General features: G+C 33.6%; 1 pseudogene; it reads left to right on the top strand.

The window, feature by feature from the left end:
- Positions 1-5,735: 5,735 nt before the first annotated feature.
- LOC131848422 (mitochondrial Rho GTPase-like) lies at positions 5,736-12,275 on the top strand (annotated as a pseudogene).
- The last annotated feature ends 1,539 nt before the right edge of the window (positions 12,276-13,814 follow it).

Raw genomic sequence — 13,814 nt, 5'->3', positions numbered from 1 at the left:
TAAAGTGGGATATACTTTTGGGGTTGTACTACTTGAGGGCATACTCACAACAGCGGCATAGGAGTGATTGACATATTTACTTCTTTCTTCTTTTTAATGGGACAATCTCTCGAAATTGCTAAGTGGCTAGCACTACTATTTATACAAACAATTTCTTCTACATCACATTCTTTGTATGGGTGTTGACCAGCACATGATGAGCACATCTGTGAGCTACGGCATACTTTAGCTGAATGGTTAAACTTCAGACATTTGTAACATTGGGCTAATGGTGGAATATAAGTGTGTACAGGATATCTAAATAATTCTATGTAGGCATATTGTGGTAAAGTGGTAGCTGCAAATGTGACGGCTACAGTGCCCAATGGAGATAGTTTTCCCTCTACTTTTTTCATAAACCGTTTGATGGATATCACTTCGGTATCACAACTAATACTTTTACAAATTTCCTCGTTGGACATGTCTGTCGGTACGTATCTTATGATACCAGTTTTTTCTGTGATATATGCTGGTACAAAAGCCTTGAATTTATATTAGATTAAAAAATTGTTCATTTTAAAAAAATATTGGCTGGTGCGGGTCTTCGAAAGGTCACACCTATTTTATAGGCGTTTACTCTGTGTACACCTACACTTTGCCTTTCACATTTTCGGTAACTTTTTCATTTTCTGTAGACTCTACATAGACAACACAATCTACACTATGATTTTCAGGAAACTGTCTTTTGTAATTGTAATTTTGTTTTGTATACATTTTATAGTCCTCGGATATAGTTAAATGATTCGGCGACATCTTCCGTTTTTTGCCGCGTTGACTTTTTCCACGGTCGACGGGTTTCGGGTTTCCCCCGTCGCTACTATCACTCATTTTCTCTACTTGAGTTACTATTTAGATATTTACAATAAGATACACAATATTTACAATAAAATTACAATTAAAATAAAAAAATCAAAAAGGAGAAAATTTAAAACACCCGCTCAATTTGACTTCCCGACCCAAAATATTGGATCTGAACAAAGTTGCCAACACAAACAACAACAAAGTACACTAGTTTTGTTGACTTGGAAGTAAAGTTCTTCAAGCCCTGTGACGTCACAGCACAGAGTAATTTTTGATTAGTCAGTGCTACAAGTAACTACAAATATAGTACACATACTAGTTAGTAAACTACGATACGTATGTGCTAGTTATTGGTGTAATTGATATTTTTGAATCAAAATGATCAATGGTAGTCATTTTTATCCAAAATTTCGTTACATGTAATAGTGGTTGTGTGGGTTTTTGGGTAAAACAGCATCTAAGTTGAATATAATTTTTATTTGATATATGTCTACAAAAGCAATCTGATAGAAACAATAGAAGACAGGAAACAAAGCAATATCGTTGACACATAACTTTCCATCGAGTGTACCGTGCCAGTACTGACACTCCTCTTCACGGTGTATGTCGTGGTTAAGTTAACCCCAAGCTTCTTCTCAATGTCTCCAGTCGCGGTCCAGCTAAAGCCTTTGTTAACATGTCTGCTTCCATTTCATCAGTAGGTAGATATTTGACTACAATTATACCGTCTTCTATACAGTCTCTGATAAAATGTAGCTTTAAATCAATGTGCTTTGATTTTGAAGTCACCATAGCATTTTGGCTAAGTTTAAGGGCGGCTTGATTGTCGTTAAAAATTGTTATGTTATTATAGTTTGTACCGAGATCTTTATATGTACTCTTTAGATGAATAGCTTCCTTCGCAGCTTCGGTCAGGGCTGTATATTCCGCCTCTGCTGTAGACAAAGCGACACTCCTCTGCTTCTTAGACATCCAGCTTATGGCTGTCCCAGCATACTTGAAACAGTAACCTGAAAAAGATTTTCTATCAATCTTACATGCGCCCCAATTTGCGTCCGCCATACCATATAAATCTTCTCCAGTTTTTCTAAAAGTTAGGCCGACGTTTTTTGTCTTTTAGCGCTCTTGAAATGCTCCTCTCCATAACAATCATTAAACTGGGATAAGTAGCTAATGGCAAACATGATATCGGGACGAGTAGCTACTGCCAAGTACATAAGGGAACCTATTAAATTTTTATATGGGATATTTTTCTTTTCATATTCTTCTGCCTTTTGTAGTATAAAGCCTGGCTCCATGGGTGTCGATACAGGCTTACAATCTTCCATTTTGTATGTTCTGAGAACATCTTCAATAAATCTTTCTTGGTTTAATTTTATTGTATTATTTTCATAAGTTATATCTATACCAATCAGTCGTTTCGGCTGACCTAAATCTTTGAGTTCGAATTTTAAATTTAAAAGGTCTTACGCTTACTCAAGTCCCGTTATTCTAAAAGAAGTTAATCTTTTAGAATAACGGGACTTGAGTAAGCGATTAATAAATCATCAACATAAATAGCAATGATTATTTTTTCTCCCATTTTCTCCTGTATGTATAGACAGGGATCGGCATTTGATGACTTAAACCCTACATTTTTCAATTCCATGTCGAGTTTTTTATGCCATTGCCTCCCCGCTTGCTTAAGTCCATATAGAGCTTTCATAAGACGACAAACTTTCCCTTTTGGTATGTTTTTTATGTCCATTAACATATTCATTGTTTTATTGTATAAAGTCAGATCATCTTTTTCACTCTCATCAACCAGTATTTCTGTTAAGTACTCTTCTAAATAGTCAGGATATTTCATTATAATATATTCTTCTAGTTCACCATTTAGGTAGGCTGTGGTTACGTCCATTTGGTTTAACTTTAGACCTTGTTCCATAGCTATTCCGATAACCGATCTGATTGAACTTAATTTTGCGACAGGTGCATACGTTTCATTGTAATCAACGCCTGGTCGTTGAGTGAAGCCCCATGCTACAAGTCTGGCTTTTCTACTAATTTTATTATCTGGCCCAATTTTATTTCTTAAAACCATTTTGTAATCTACTTCATTCATGTTCTCTTTCTTTTCCTCTATTTTCCAGGTTTCATTCTTAACATGTGCTCTAATTTCAGCTTTTATCGCATCATGCCAGTATTCATGAGTTTCACTTCCATCAGTCAAACAAGAAAATTCAGAGAATAGTATACTTTCATTCGTTTCACGTTCTTGTCAAATTCGATGTAATACAGCTCATTTCTTCTTTGCGCTGTAATTGCCACCTCGCCGCTTTTCTCAATGACGTAGGCTTTGTCTTTTTCAAAAACGACTTTATTTCCTCTGTCAGTTATCTTACTTACTGACAATAGATTTATTGATACATCCGGAACATACACTGTATTATTCAAATTGTAACCTTGATTATTTGAATTTACGGTTACTATTCCTTTACCTTGAATTCCACTGCTGTGCTTACTTGACGCTAATCTTAAAGTGCCGCTGTCTGGGGTCAATTTAGAAAAAAATTATTTATTGTTGCAAATATGAGATGAACAGCCGCTGTCCAGGCACCATGTATTTTCACTAGTGTCTTGTTCTACGTTGCTAAGGCAAACATTGAAATTTTTGTGTTGTTTGCCGTTGTCTCTCTCTTTGCCACCTTTCTTCTTTCCCCAACATGCTTCGGTGGTGTGGCCCTTTTTCTTGCAATTCTTGCAGTATTTTTGTTTCTTATTTTTAAGATGATATGCTTCAGAGCTTTGGCCTTGTTCATTACCGCTCCTGGCCTGATATTCCTCCAATATTTTTACCTTCAGGTCTTCGGGGTTTGGTAATGAATCCCGTGACTCTATGGCTATTCTGAAGTTATCAAATGTTGCTGGTAGACTATACAGTAACATAATGCTGAGTAACTCTGGAGGTATTTTGATCTCCATGTCAGCGAGTTTATCCACGATGTCCATGAAGTTATTTATGTGATCGCGAATATCTTCTCCAACATTCATAGGCTAAAGCGTATGAATGTTGGAGAAGATATTCGCGATCGAACCAGTTGTTTTAGCAAGGTCGCTTTTCTTGCTGGTCCGGCGCTCTGATATATTGATTTTAATTTGTCCCAAACAGCTTTGGATGTCATGCAGGCTTTGATTTGTTTTAATTCCGTCGGTGATAATAAAAGTAGAATTTCAGCTCTTGCCTTTAAGTCCTCTCTATTAAATTCCGTCGTTGCCGCTGCATCAGCACTGGGTGACAATGTTTTTGCGCCACTCACGATATCCCAGTAATCATTTTTGATCAATACGGCCTGCGCTTGTAGGCTCCAAGTATCGTAATTTTCTTTGTTTAAAGGTTCTATATTGCGGAAACTCGAGGCAGATGCCATTTTATTATTAACCACGCTCTGCTACCAATTTTTGAGGGTTTTTGGGTAAAACAGCATCTAAGTTGAATATAATTTTTATTTGATATATGTCTACAAAAGCAATCTGATAGGAATAATAGAAGACAGGAAACAAAGCAATATCGTTGACACATAACTTTCCATCGAGTGTACCGTGCCAGTACTGACAGTGGTTGATAATAAATGTTTTTCTTTCTTTTTCTTTTATATAATTGACAGCGTATAATCTAGGACCTAGTTAGTAGATATGTCTATGGCTTTTCATTTAGAAGCTATTATTATTATATAGCTTCTTAATGAAACGTGAGCTTAGACAGAGAGTTCATGTTTTTGGTCTCTTTTGTTGCAATTATCGTAAACATAAACTTCACATTTATAAAGAAATAACCAAACTATGGAATGTTTGGAACACCAGAAACATTGTGAATGTCGACGTTAGGTATCAAATCTGACTACTTTTTACTCTTACTACTCGTAACACTGTTATTATATTCCACCACTATACAAGACACTTTTTATCAAATGCGAGCATATAAAAATAGTGTCCATGGCAATATCTAAAATGCACAAAAAAGTAACTATGTAACTACAATAATTTTTGGATTTTATTAAAGAGTGATAATGAAATGTACTCGTACAAGCACCATTTCATTATCATCCCTTAATAAAATCTAATGGTTAATGGTTTACGCTGGGGAGAAGATTGCAGTGACGGGCACTAATGGCCTTATATACAGATTATATAAGGCCATTAGTGGAAAGTTCATTATCGACACCAGGAGAACAGTTCATTATTGACAGTCTCAAAACCCCACGGCATTCCTCTCCATAATGCAGGAGTCACGGGGCCGCTGACTTTTTAACCATTGCTATCGTGGACACCTTAGTTGAGATTCACCCGAATACGAAATGCGTATGACGACTCCTTTTGTGTGGAGGGCAGACTAAAACCCCTAAGACTCCCAGCACAGAGCACCACCCTTTCCGCACGTGTTTCTATAACGGAGTCACGGCAGTAGCGGTCCTCCACATGATGCTCGATGACCGGTATGGGTCACACAGAAAAGAAAACCCACACCACCGCCAAACTCGACGGCGTCAGGACACTTAGTTCATTGTTACTAATTCACTGGTAATTTATCACTGCGATTGTCAGGGAGAGACCCGTCGAGATGAACTTGACAGGATACATTGCTAGCAATGGGATCGTTAGTCCATATTACTCACAATCCCCCTCCTTTCAGAGAGCTGTTCCTGGTGAATGTTTTTACGAGCATGAGCGATACGACAAAAGTTGCCCGAATGGTACTCTAGGGACTGCCACTCAATTATCACAAATAATTAAAAAACTACAATAACTAAGAACGTATAACAATAAGGTACTACAGGTGCTGTATTAGTTACTTCGTTCTCTTCTCTGTAGTTCATTAATTGCTCTGTGTACTAAACTAAATAGTTACGGTGTATATGTAATTTATTGACATAAAAATTAAAATGTAGTTTATTTATTAATTCATCAAAGAAAAAGTCAAAATAATTTGCAAAACCTACATTGTCACAATTACATATAAAATAGTATTATGTTGTTTGGTTCACCGAGAATGTTTTTGTAACAAGTGTTACGTAGTGTTTAAAAATGGTATACGAATCTCTACCACGCACGGTTCGTATCCTTTTGCTTGGTGAACCTGGAGTAGGAAAAACTTCCTTAATTCTTTCTTTAGTGACAGAAGAATTCACTGACCATGTTTCCACCGAAAGCTGAAGAGATTACGATACCCGCCGATGTTACACCTGAGCAAGTACCTACTAACATTGTAGATGTTTGTGGTATGTATCAATCTTATTTTATTTTGATCATGAAACCTCAGTCACTTAGAACATCCTAAAGAGTCCTGTCATGTATTATTACTCTTGTTATCATATAATACATATCTAAATCTAAAGAGTTACAAAATCTAGAAACAGCAAATTGAATGTTACCTGATACATTGTTACCATAATTTCAACATTAGTTTGAGTTTTCTCAGTCATATGTTTTTTGAAGAATGTAAAGCCAAAATCTTGTTTTACTGATGATAATATTACAGCTACTGTTTTCTAAAATCTTACACTCACAGAGAAGTTAGATAAAAGTTTGTATGCAATCAGGAGTATTATGAAAATGGCAATGATTATAGAGCTTCAGGTAAATTTATTGCACAAATAAAGTATTATACATTACATTATTATGTTTTTGTAAAATAATTCTGTTATTATTTGCAGTTGCTGAACAGTCCTTAGTACAAGTTGGAGAAGAAATAGAAAAGGCACATGTTATATGCATAATTTTTTCAGTAGATCGTAAAGAGACCCTGAGCAAAATAGCATCATATTGGTTGCCATTTGTGAGAGACAACTGCCCAAATGATTACAGAAAACCTGTTATTCTTGTTGGAAACAAGATAGACTTGATTGATTATTCTGTAATTGATGTAAGTTATTTATTTTTGTAATATAAAATTCTGTTGATATGTTTTCGAGTAATATTTATTTATGCATTCAACCCACACTCATTTTTTCCTTACTTAATTATCATTGGAAATACATCTTATTGCTTAGAGTTGGCATAGCCTTCTATAAGTAACTAAATATTTGGACTCTGTTCTGACAGGTGCTGTCTATTATTATTGTTACAGAATATCTGGGATATAGCAGAGGAGTATCCAGAAGTGGATAGGTGTATAGAATGCTCGGCGAAAACACTTGCTAATGTATCGGAAATGTTTTATAATGCACAAAAAGCTGTACTACATCCTATATGCCCTATATATTGTATTGAAGAACAAGAGGTAAGTTGTTTAAAATTGGAGATAAGTAATTTGAAATTTACTACACATGTGAATAGTTAAATGTCACCTTATTATCCTGCATTACTGCAATGCTGAAAAGAATTAGGGCAGGAGGAAGCACTTTATAATAAAAAAAATGTATGATAGGACTTATAAGAAACATATAAGTAGTCTAAATATTTTATTATTTAAATTTGATAATAGAAAAAAAATTGTAGTTGACAGAGAAATGTAAGAAAGCCCTCACAAGAATATTCAAAATCTGTGATTTGGATGGAGATGGCCTGCTGGATGATTACGAAGTAACAATATTTCAAAGAAAATGTTTTGATACACCTTTGCAATTACAGGTAATCTATTTATTTATACTTTTGTATACACATAATAGTAATGGCCTCAAAAAAAATGTTATGGACAAACTTTCATACTCGGACTGATTACTGAACCAAATGTTTCAAAAACAATATTATCCAATTTTTTTTATTTAATTAGCCTCAAACCAAATCCATCCGTTTCAATCTGTCTGTTTGATGTCTAGTCATGATTAAACACTGAAGTGATCTTATTGAAATTTGATGTAGACAGTGTGTGGTGTTTGTTTGACTAGAGCAACATGGCATTCTTTTGTTTAAATAGCAAAGGAATGTGGTAACTGACAGGTAATGGCTAGTATAGCTAAAAGATAGCATAATTAGCAAATTGAAACCTTCAAGAAAAAAAGCTTATATCTTCTTAAGAGGCTGGCAACACACGGATTGCGGGGATGTTCATGGGTGGTGGCAATCACTTACCCATCTGATTGTCGTAAGCTCGTTTATTTCCTATGCTATGTAAATATATATTAATAAAAAAACTAACTTTGAATTTGAAGTGTTTTCTATGATTTCTCAAAAGCGTGGTATTTGTAAAAACTCTTCATCAGCCATTATTTCATATTTTTCAGAAAAATTAAATATATGGAAGGAAGAAAATTTCTTAAATTAAATCTGATTCTAACTTGTAATTAAGTGAGATATTATAATTGCGCTTATTATTTTGCTCTAGGTTTTAGATGAAGTGAAATCAGTAATTGCCCAGAACATAGGTGGTGGAATTGAAAATGATTGTATAACAGTAAAGGGTTTTATTTTTTTACATTGCTTGTTTATACAAAGAGGAAGAAATGAGACTACATGGACAGTGCTTCGTAAATTTGGATATGATGAGAGTTTAGAGTTGACTCATACTTATTTATATGCCAAGTAAGCTAATATCATTGCTATTTATTATTATGAATGACTAGCTGACACAATTTGCAACTTTTTTCAATGCAGCTCCATTCCTGTTGTTTGTAGCATGATGCTATATAGCCTATAACCTTTCTTAATAAATGGGCTAACCAACACAGAAAACTTTTCAACTTTAGTTTAGTAGATCCAGAGATTACCACCTACAACATCACAAACTTTACCTCTTCATAATGTAATCATAGATGTTTTAATAAAATCAGTATAATCAACCTTGACCAAAAGGCCTCATTTCAACGACAAAAATAGATATTTTAGACGTTTGTTATTTGATATGAACAATAATCATCACAAATAACATAATATTTTTTTTGTTTACAGTATAAAAGTACCTGTAGGATCTACATCTGAACTATCATATAAGGGGCAGCAATTTCTGACACAGCTCTTTGAAAAATACGATAAAGATAAAGATGGAATGTTAAATCCAACAGAATTAAAAAATGTGTTCTCATATTGCCCACGGATTCCTTGGCACAATTTACGGTACACAGTTCCAACTAATGAAAAGGTAAGTAAAATTTATAACTATCACTAATATCATAGATTGGTTATTAAACCAAGTATTAAGTATCTGCTTGTATCTTTTATGGATGAATGTAGAAATGCATTATTAGAATTTCAATGGTTTTCTCATAGGAAAGCTTGACATGAAAGAATATATATAAGTGCGACCATGAGTCACCATTCCTTGAATAACTGTCTCCATATTTTATTTATTGGTATTGACATGAGAAGATTGACATTCAAAGTATATAATTTTATTACTGTTTCTATTACAGGGTTATTTAACGCTGCAAGGTTGGATGTGTCGATGGACCTTAATGACTTTAATGGACTTGCAAAACACTAGTGCCTATTTAGCCTATTTGGGGTTTAATTTTCTTGAAAATGAATCACAAAAAGCAGCAATACATAGTAAATATTAAACATTATTTTTTTAGGTTGCAATTGTACAAAATCACTCAATAAATATTGGAAGCATCAGTGGACTCAGATAGATAGATGCATCTATCAGATATAAAAGTAGTTTATTGCAGAAAGCACAGATTGCTATGATACTGAATTTAAACACAAGAGGAAGAGAAAAAAATTTATTGAAGCTTTCAATGTATTTTCATAATGTTGTAACTCAGTTACTCATGTTAATTGGGTCTAATACAGGAATAGTAATTATATTATAGACGAATGTTTATTCAAGTATACATAAAACCACTTACCCAGTTTACTACTAATATCTGTTACAATGCCAACAAAATTTTTAGATAGTACATAAAACAGATGAAGAAATAGTTAAAAAAAAATTTTGTTTTTATTTTGCAGTAACACGCGAGAAAAAAGTGGACGTTGCCAAAAAACAATCTAGTCGCAACGTTTACCAGTGTCACGTTATCGGCCCAAGGTCGTGTGGGAAGACGTCTATTTGTAGAAGTTTCCTCGGTATTGCTCATAAGGTATGAATAATAATATTTTGACTGAATAAGACAACAAACAATATAAGACAATAAACTTATTTTATTTTAACGTTTAGGAACATACAAAATTACTGTAACATAATCATGTAATCCTAAGTCGCGAGTGTACTGCTGAACCGATTTTAATCAAATTTGGCATAAAAATAGACAATCACAAGGATGGGCATAGGGTGTCTTTAATTTCAGAAAGGAGACAAATTAACAGAAACCATGCATTAGCTAATGCTGTAATGTTATACTAAAATCCTATATCTTAGAACAAAGCTTATATACCTACATACATAATCTATAATCATTTTTGTAACAGAAAATAAAGCCCCATGCCAACGAGCGTGGCGACAGTAACCTCATAGAGAATTGCTGTATAAACACAGTGCTGGTGTCGGGCAGGAGAAGTATCTGGTACTGAAGGAGATTCCCATCACTCGCGTTTCGGATCCATTGCAGCCCCATGAGGTGAACTGTGACGTCGCTTGTCTCGTGTATGATGTCGCTGCCTCCCGTTCCTTCGAATATATTGCAAGAATATACATAGTAAGTAATCATAGCCCTAAAAAAGTATAGAGTATATTATTTCTCGTCAATTTGTTAAATTCTTTAGTTACTTCAGCCATAGATAGAAGATTAATAAAATTTAGGTACAGTTTGTAAGGAACATCGTGACATGTAATTATGTTTTATAAATATGATAAAAATTATGATACAATAAGTTTGATGTCTGTAGGTGGTAATGATAATCAAGCATAGCTAATAATGATTAATTTTTTTCTTATAATTACTCTAATATTTAATTTGTTTTTCTAAATCTATTAGTGTAAAATTATAGCATGGATAAAGTAACAGATGTGAGCTGTAAACGATTATAATATGGAATCTATCTCAAAAATGATGATATACAATAAATTCATAATCTGAGACTAGAAGTGGTACTGAAACTTATGCTTTTATCATATCTTTTCCATTAGTTGCTTTGAGCAAGTGCCATACAGTTCTACATGCACTGTCTAACGTTCTAATTGAGTATTGTCCTTCTACGATTTAATAAAAAGAATAGTCCCCTGTTTCTTTTCTTTCAGAAATATTTCGCAGAGAGTCACATTCCTGTACTGATAGTGGGCACAAAAGGAGACGCATTAATTGCTCGGCAGGAGTATATGTTGCAGCCTGAGGTTTTCTGCAACAAGTATCAATTACTTGCACCCCAATTGTTCAACATCAAAGAAAACAAACACGACGTGTTTATGAAACTAGCCACCATGGCAGCATTTCCGTAAGTATAATATTTTCGTCCATCATAATTATACTATATATATACTACTTTATTTTAGACATTCTTTCACAAAAATTATTATATTCTTAGTTTATTTATTAAAATACAATATGCAAATATGGATTATAAAAATATTATTAGTCTATTTTTATTTCTTAATGTCATACGAAAATTAAATTTACAATATAGTGTTTTTACTATAAATGAACAAAGTGTATATAGTGTTTAGAAACCATATAGGTACCACTCACTCAGTGATGCGTTTGCAATAACTACATAATAGTATTTAAAATGTATTTTAAATTTATTGCTTGATAATTAAAATTGCTAAAGTAACAGTATTTAAATACTGTTATTTTAATTTTGTCTTTGTCAGTCAATTTCAAGCTGCTTGATTTTATTCAGCAAGCACAGGTGAGTAACGTCATTATGTACCTATATTTAAGTTTATGAAACACTGGACACTTGATTAACATTTTGAGAATTTACTAACCATACCTAAGACAGTAATGTGGTCTGATCCGAGTTTCAGTACAGTGCAGATCTGTGTTCAACTTCATTATACATAAGGTACACTGTGCTTATCTCTTATAACCATCGGCCATCATATCAATGATAAAAATCAAATACTAGTCTGACAACTCTCAACAGTTCTTGATGATAGTATTTTAAAGCATAAAATGTAGTGCTTTACTCAATATTCATATATAATGTCATTACCACAATGAAATGGCTGCAAACTGAAACAGCTGCTTGGCCACCAAGTTACCCACGCCATTGACTTTGTAATACAGTTTTCCTTTTTTATGTATGACAGAAGTGAGTCTACTTATGTCTCGGATAAATTAATGTGTTGTTGTTTACCATCATAAAATAGCTGAACAGATATATAGAATAAATTCATCAAATAATTTTATGTATTGGTCTCTTGACAAGTATCGATATCTTGTTCTTGCGACTAGTGAACTACTAGATGACGAATAACATTTATATTCCAATAACTCCAAATATTTTGCAGACATTTGAAGCACTTCACGAGTTTGACCGGCGAGAACTCCTCATGGTGGAAAGCTGGCATCGGAGTCGCAGCAGCCACGGTCATGGGATTCCTTATCATCAAAATTTTTAGCTTCCAGAGACGATAAAATAATATCTACGCCTATTTTGCTACTGTACATAAACTGGTTGTATTAAAAATAGTATTAATTCTCAATTATTGCAAGGGAATAGTTTCAAGGGAATTAGTAATATAGACCAAAGAGATATGATAAAATGGATAGATATATGATTTGTTTCAGTTTTAAATAAAATGCATCAATGTAATAATTTTGTTTCAATTAATAGTCATCAGTTAAACTGCATTACATTTTACATCACCGCATTTTATCCCGCGACTCATTTTAAAGTCATGAGTTTCGGATTTCGTCTGGTAATAACCCGGCCAAAATTGCAATATATGTATGGTTGGCGAGCACGCATTACAGGCATCCATCGATAAATTATGTCACGGTAAGGGGGAGAAGGGGGTTGACATACATAAGACGTGTGACATGGAGTGAAAGGGATCCTAAATTTCGTAGTCACATTTCAAAATCTACGATTATGTCACGGTAAGGGGGAGAAGAGGGTTGACATACATGAGACGTGTCACATGGAGTGAAAGGGATCGTAAGTCAATTTACGAAATGTTAACTATTGCAGCAATATTTAAGGCGACGCATCGCAAATATTGACCTCAGATACCTTAATTTTTCTCAGCAATTACAAATCCTTCGGGGCTGATATTTAGGTATTTCATTTTTCATATCTTTGACATCATATTGACAGTTCTCGTTACATGATTGATTAACTTTTGTAGCAGAGAAAAAAATCTCAAAGATTGATTTTATAAAATATATTTTTGATTTGTATAAGAAAACGGGACTGATTTAAGACCCGAATTTTCCAATATACATTATACTAAATACACACATAAATAGTGTATAATTCCGATGTATATAATAATCAATAGTTTTTAATTAACAAGATAAACTGTTTTTCCGCACAAAATCTCTTGCTCACAAGTTGTTTTGTATGAGAGTTAGAGCAAGTCAGTCAGTCCCCGGCCCCTGCCAACGTCGGATCTGTGCTTAGCGCGGATAGCCCGCCTGAGAACGCGCGCTATCAAATCGTAAATTATTTCGTCATACTATACTGCGTACGCTATAGTATGGTGCGGTGACAGCTACTGATTTTACATTAAACAATTACTGTATTCTAGTTAATACAGTTAGAAATGATTTATTATACATATTACGAATGTAATACTAAGTCATAATTTGTAAATCGTGTCAACTTTGAAAGAGTGAAACGAAACATTTATGAAATTCATCCGTACCATACTACAACGCACATGGTAGTGAAAATTAATTGTTAAAAATGAAAAAAAACTTTTGTTATTTTTAAAAAGAAAGCTTATCTGAGTATTATTATCTTATGTAAAGAAATGGTAAGAAAATATAAACAAATTTTACATTATTTTTATTTCGTAGTTATTTATAAATAAAAATGGGGCACTCCTATTATCTATATATATAAATAAAATTAGAGTGTTTGTTGGTAACATTAAAATAACAGTTTTTTACTACATGCGCATAAATATAAATACGTTACATACACCAAAATAACATTTTTTACCAATTTGT

The sequence above is a fragment of the Achroia grisella genome, unplaced genomic scaffold (assembly GCF_030625045.1).
Source record: "Achroia grisella isolate CSIRO2021 unplaced genomic scaffold, CSIRO_AGI_Agris_v1 utg558, whole genome shotgun sequence".
NCBI lineage: Eukaryota > Metazoa > Arthropoda > Insecta > Lepidoptera > Pyralidae > Achroia > Achroia grisella.
Note: the sequence above shows the minus strand (reverse complement) of the source record. Positions and strands in the feature narration are given on the sequence as shown.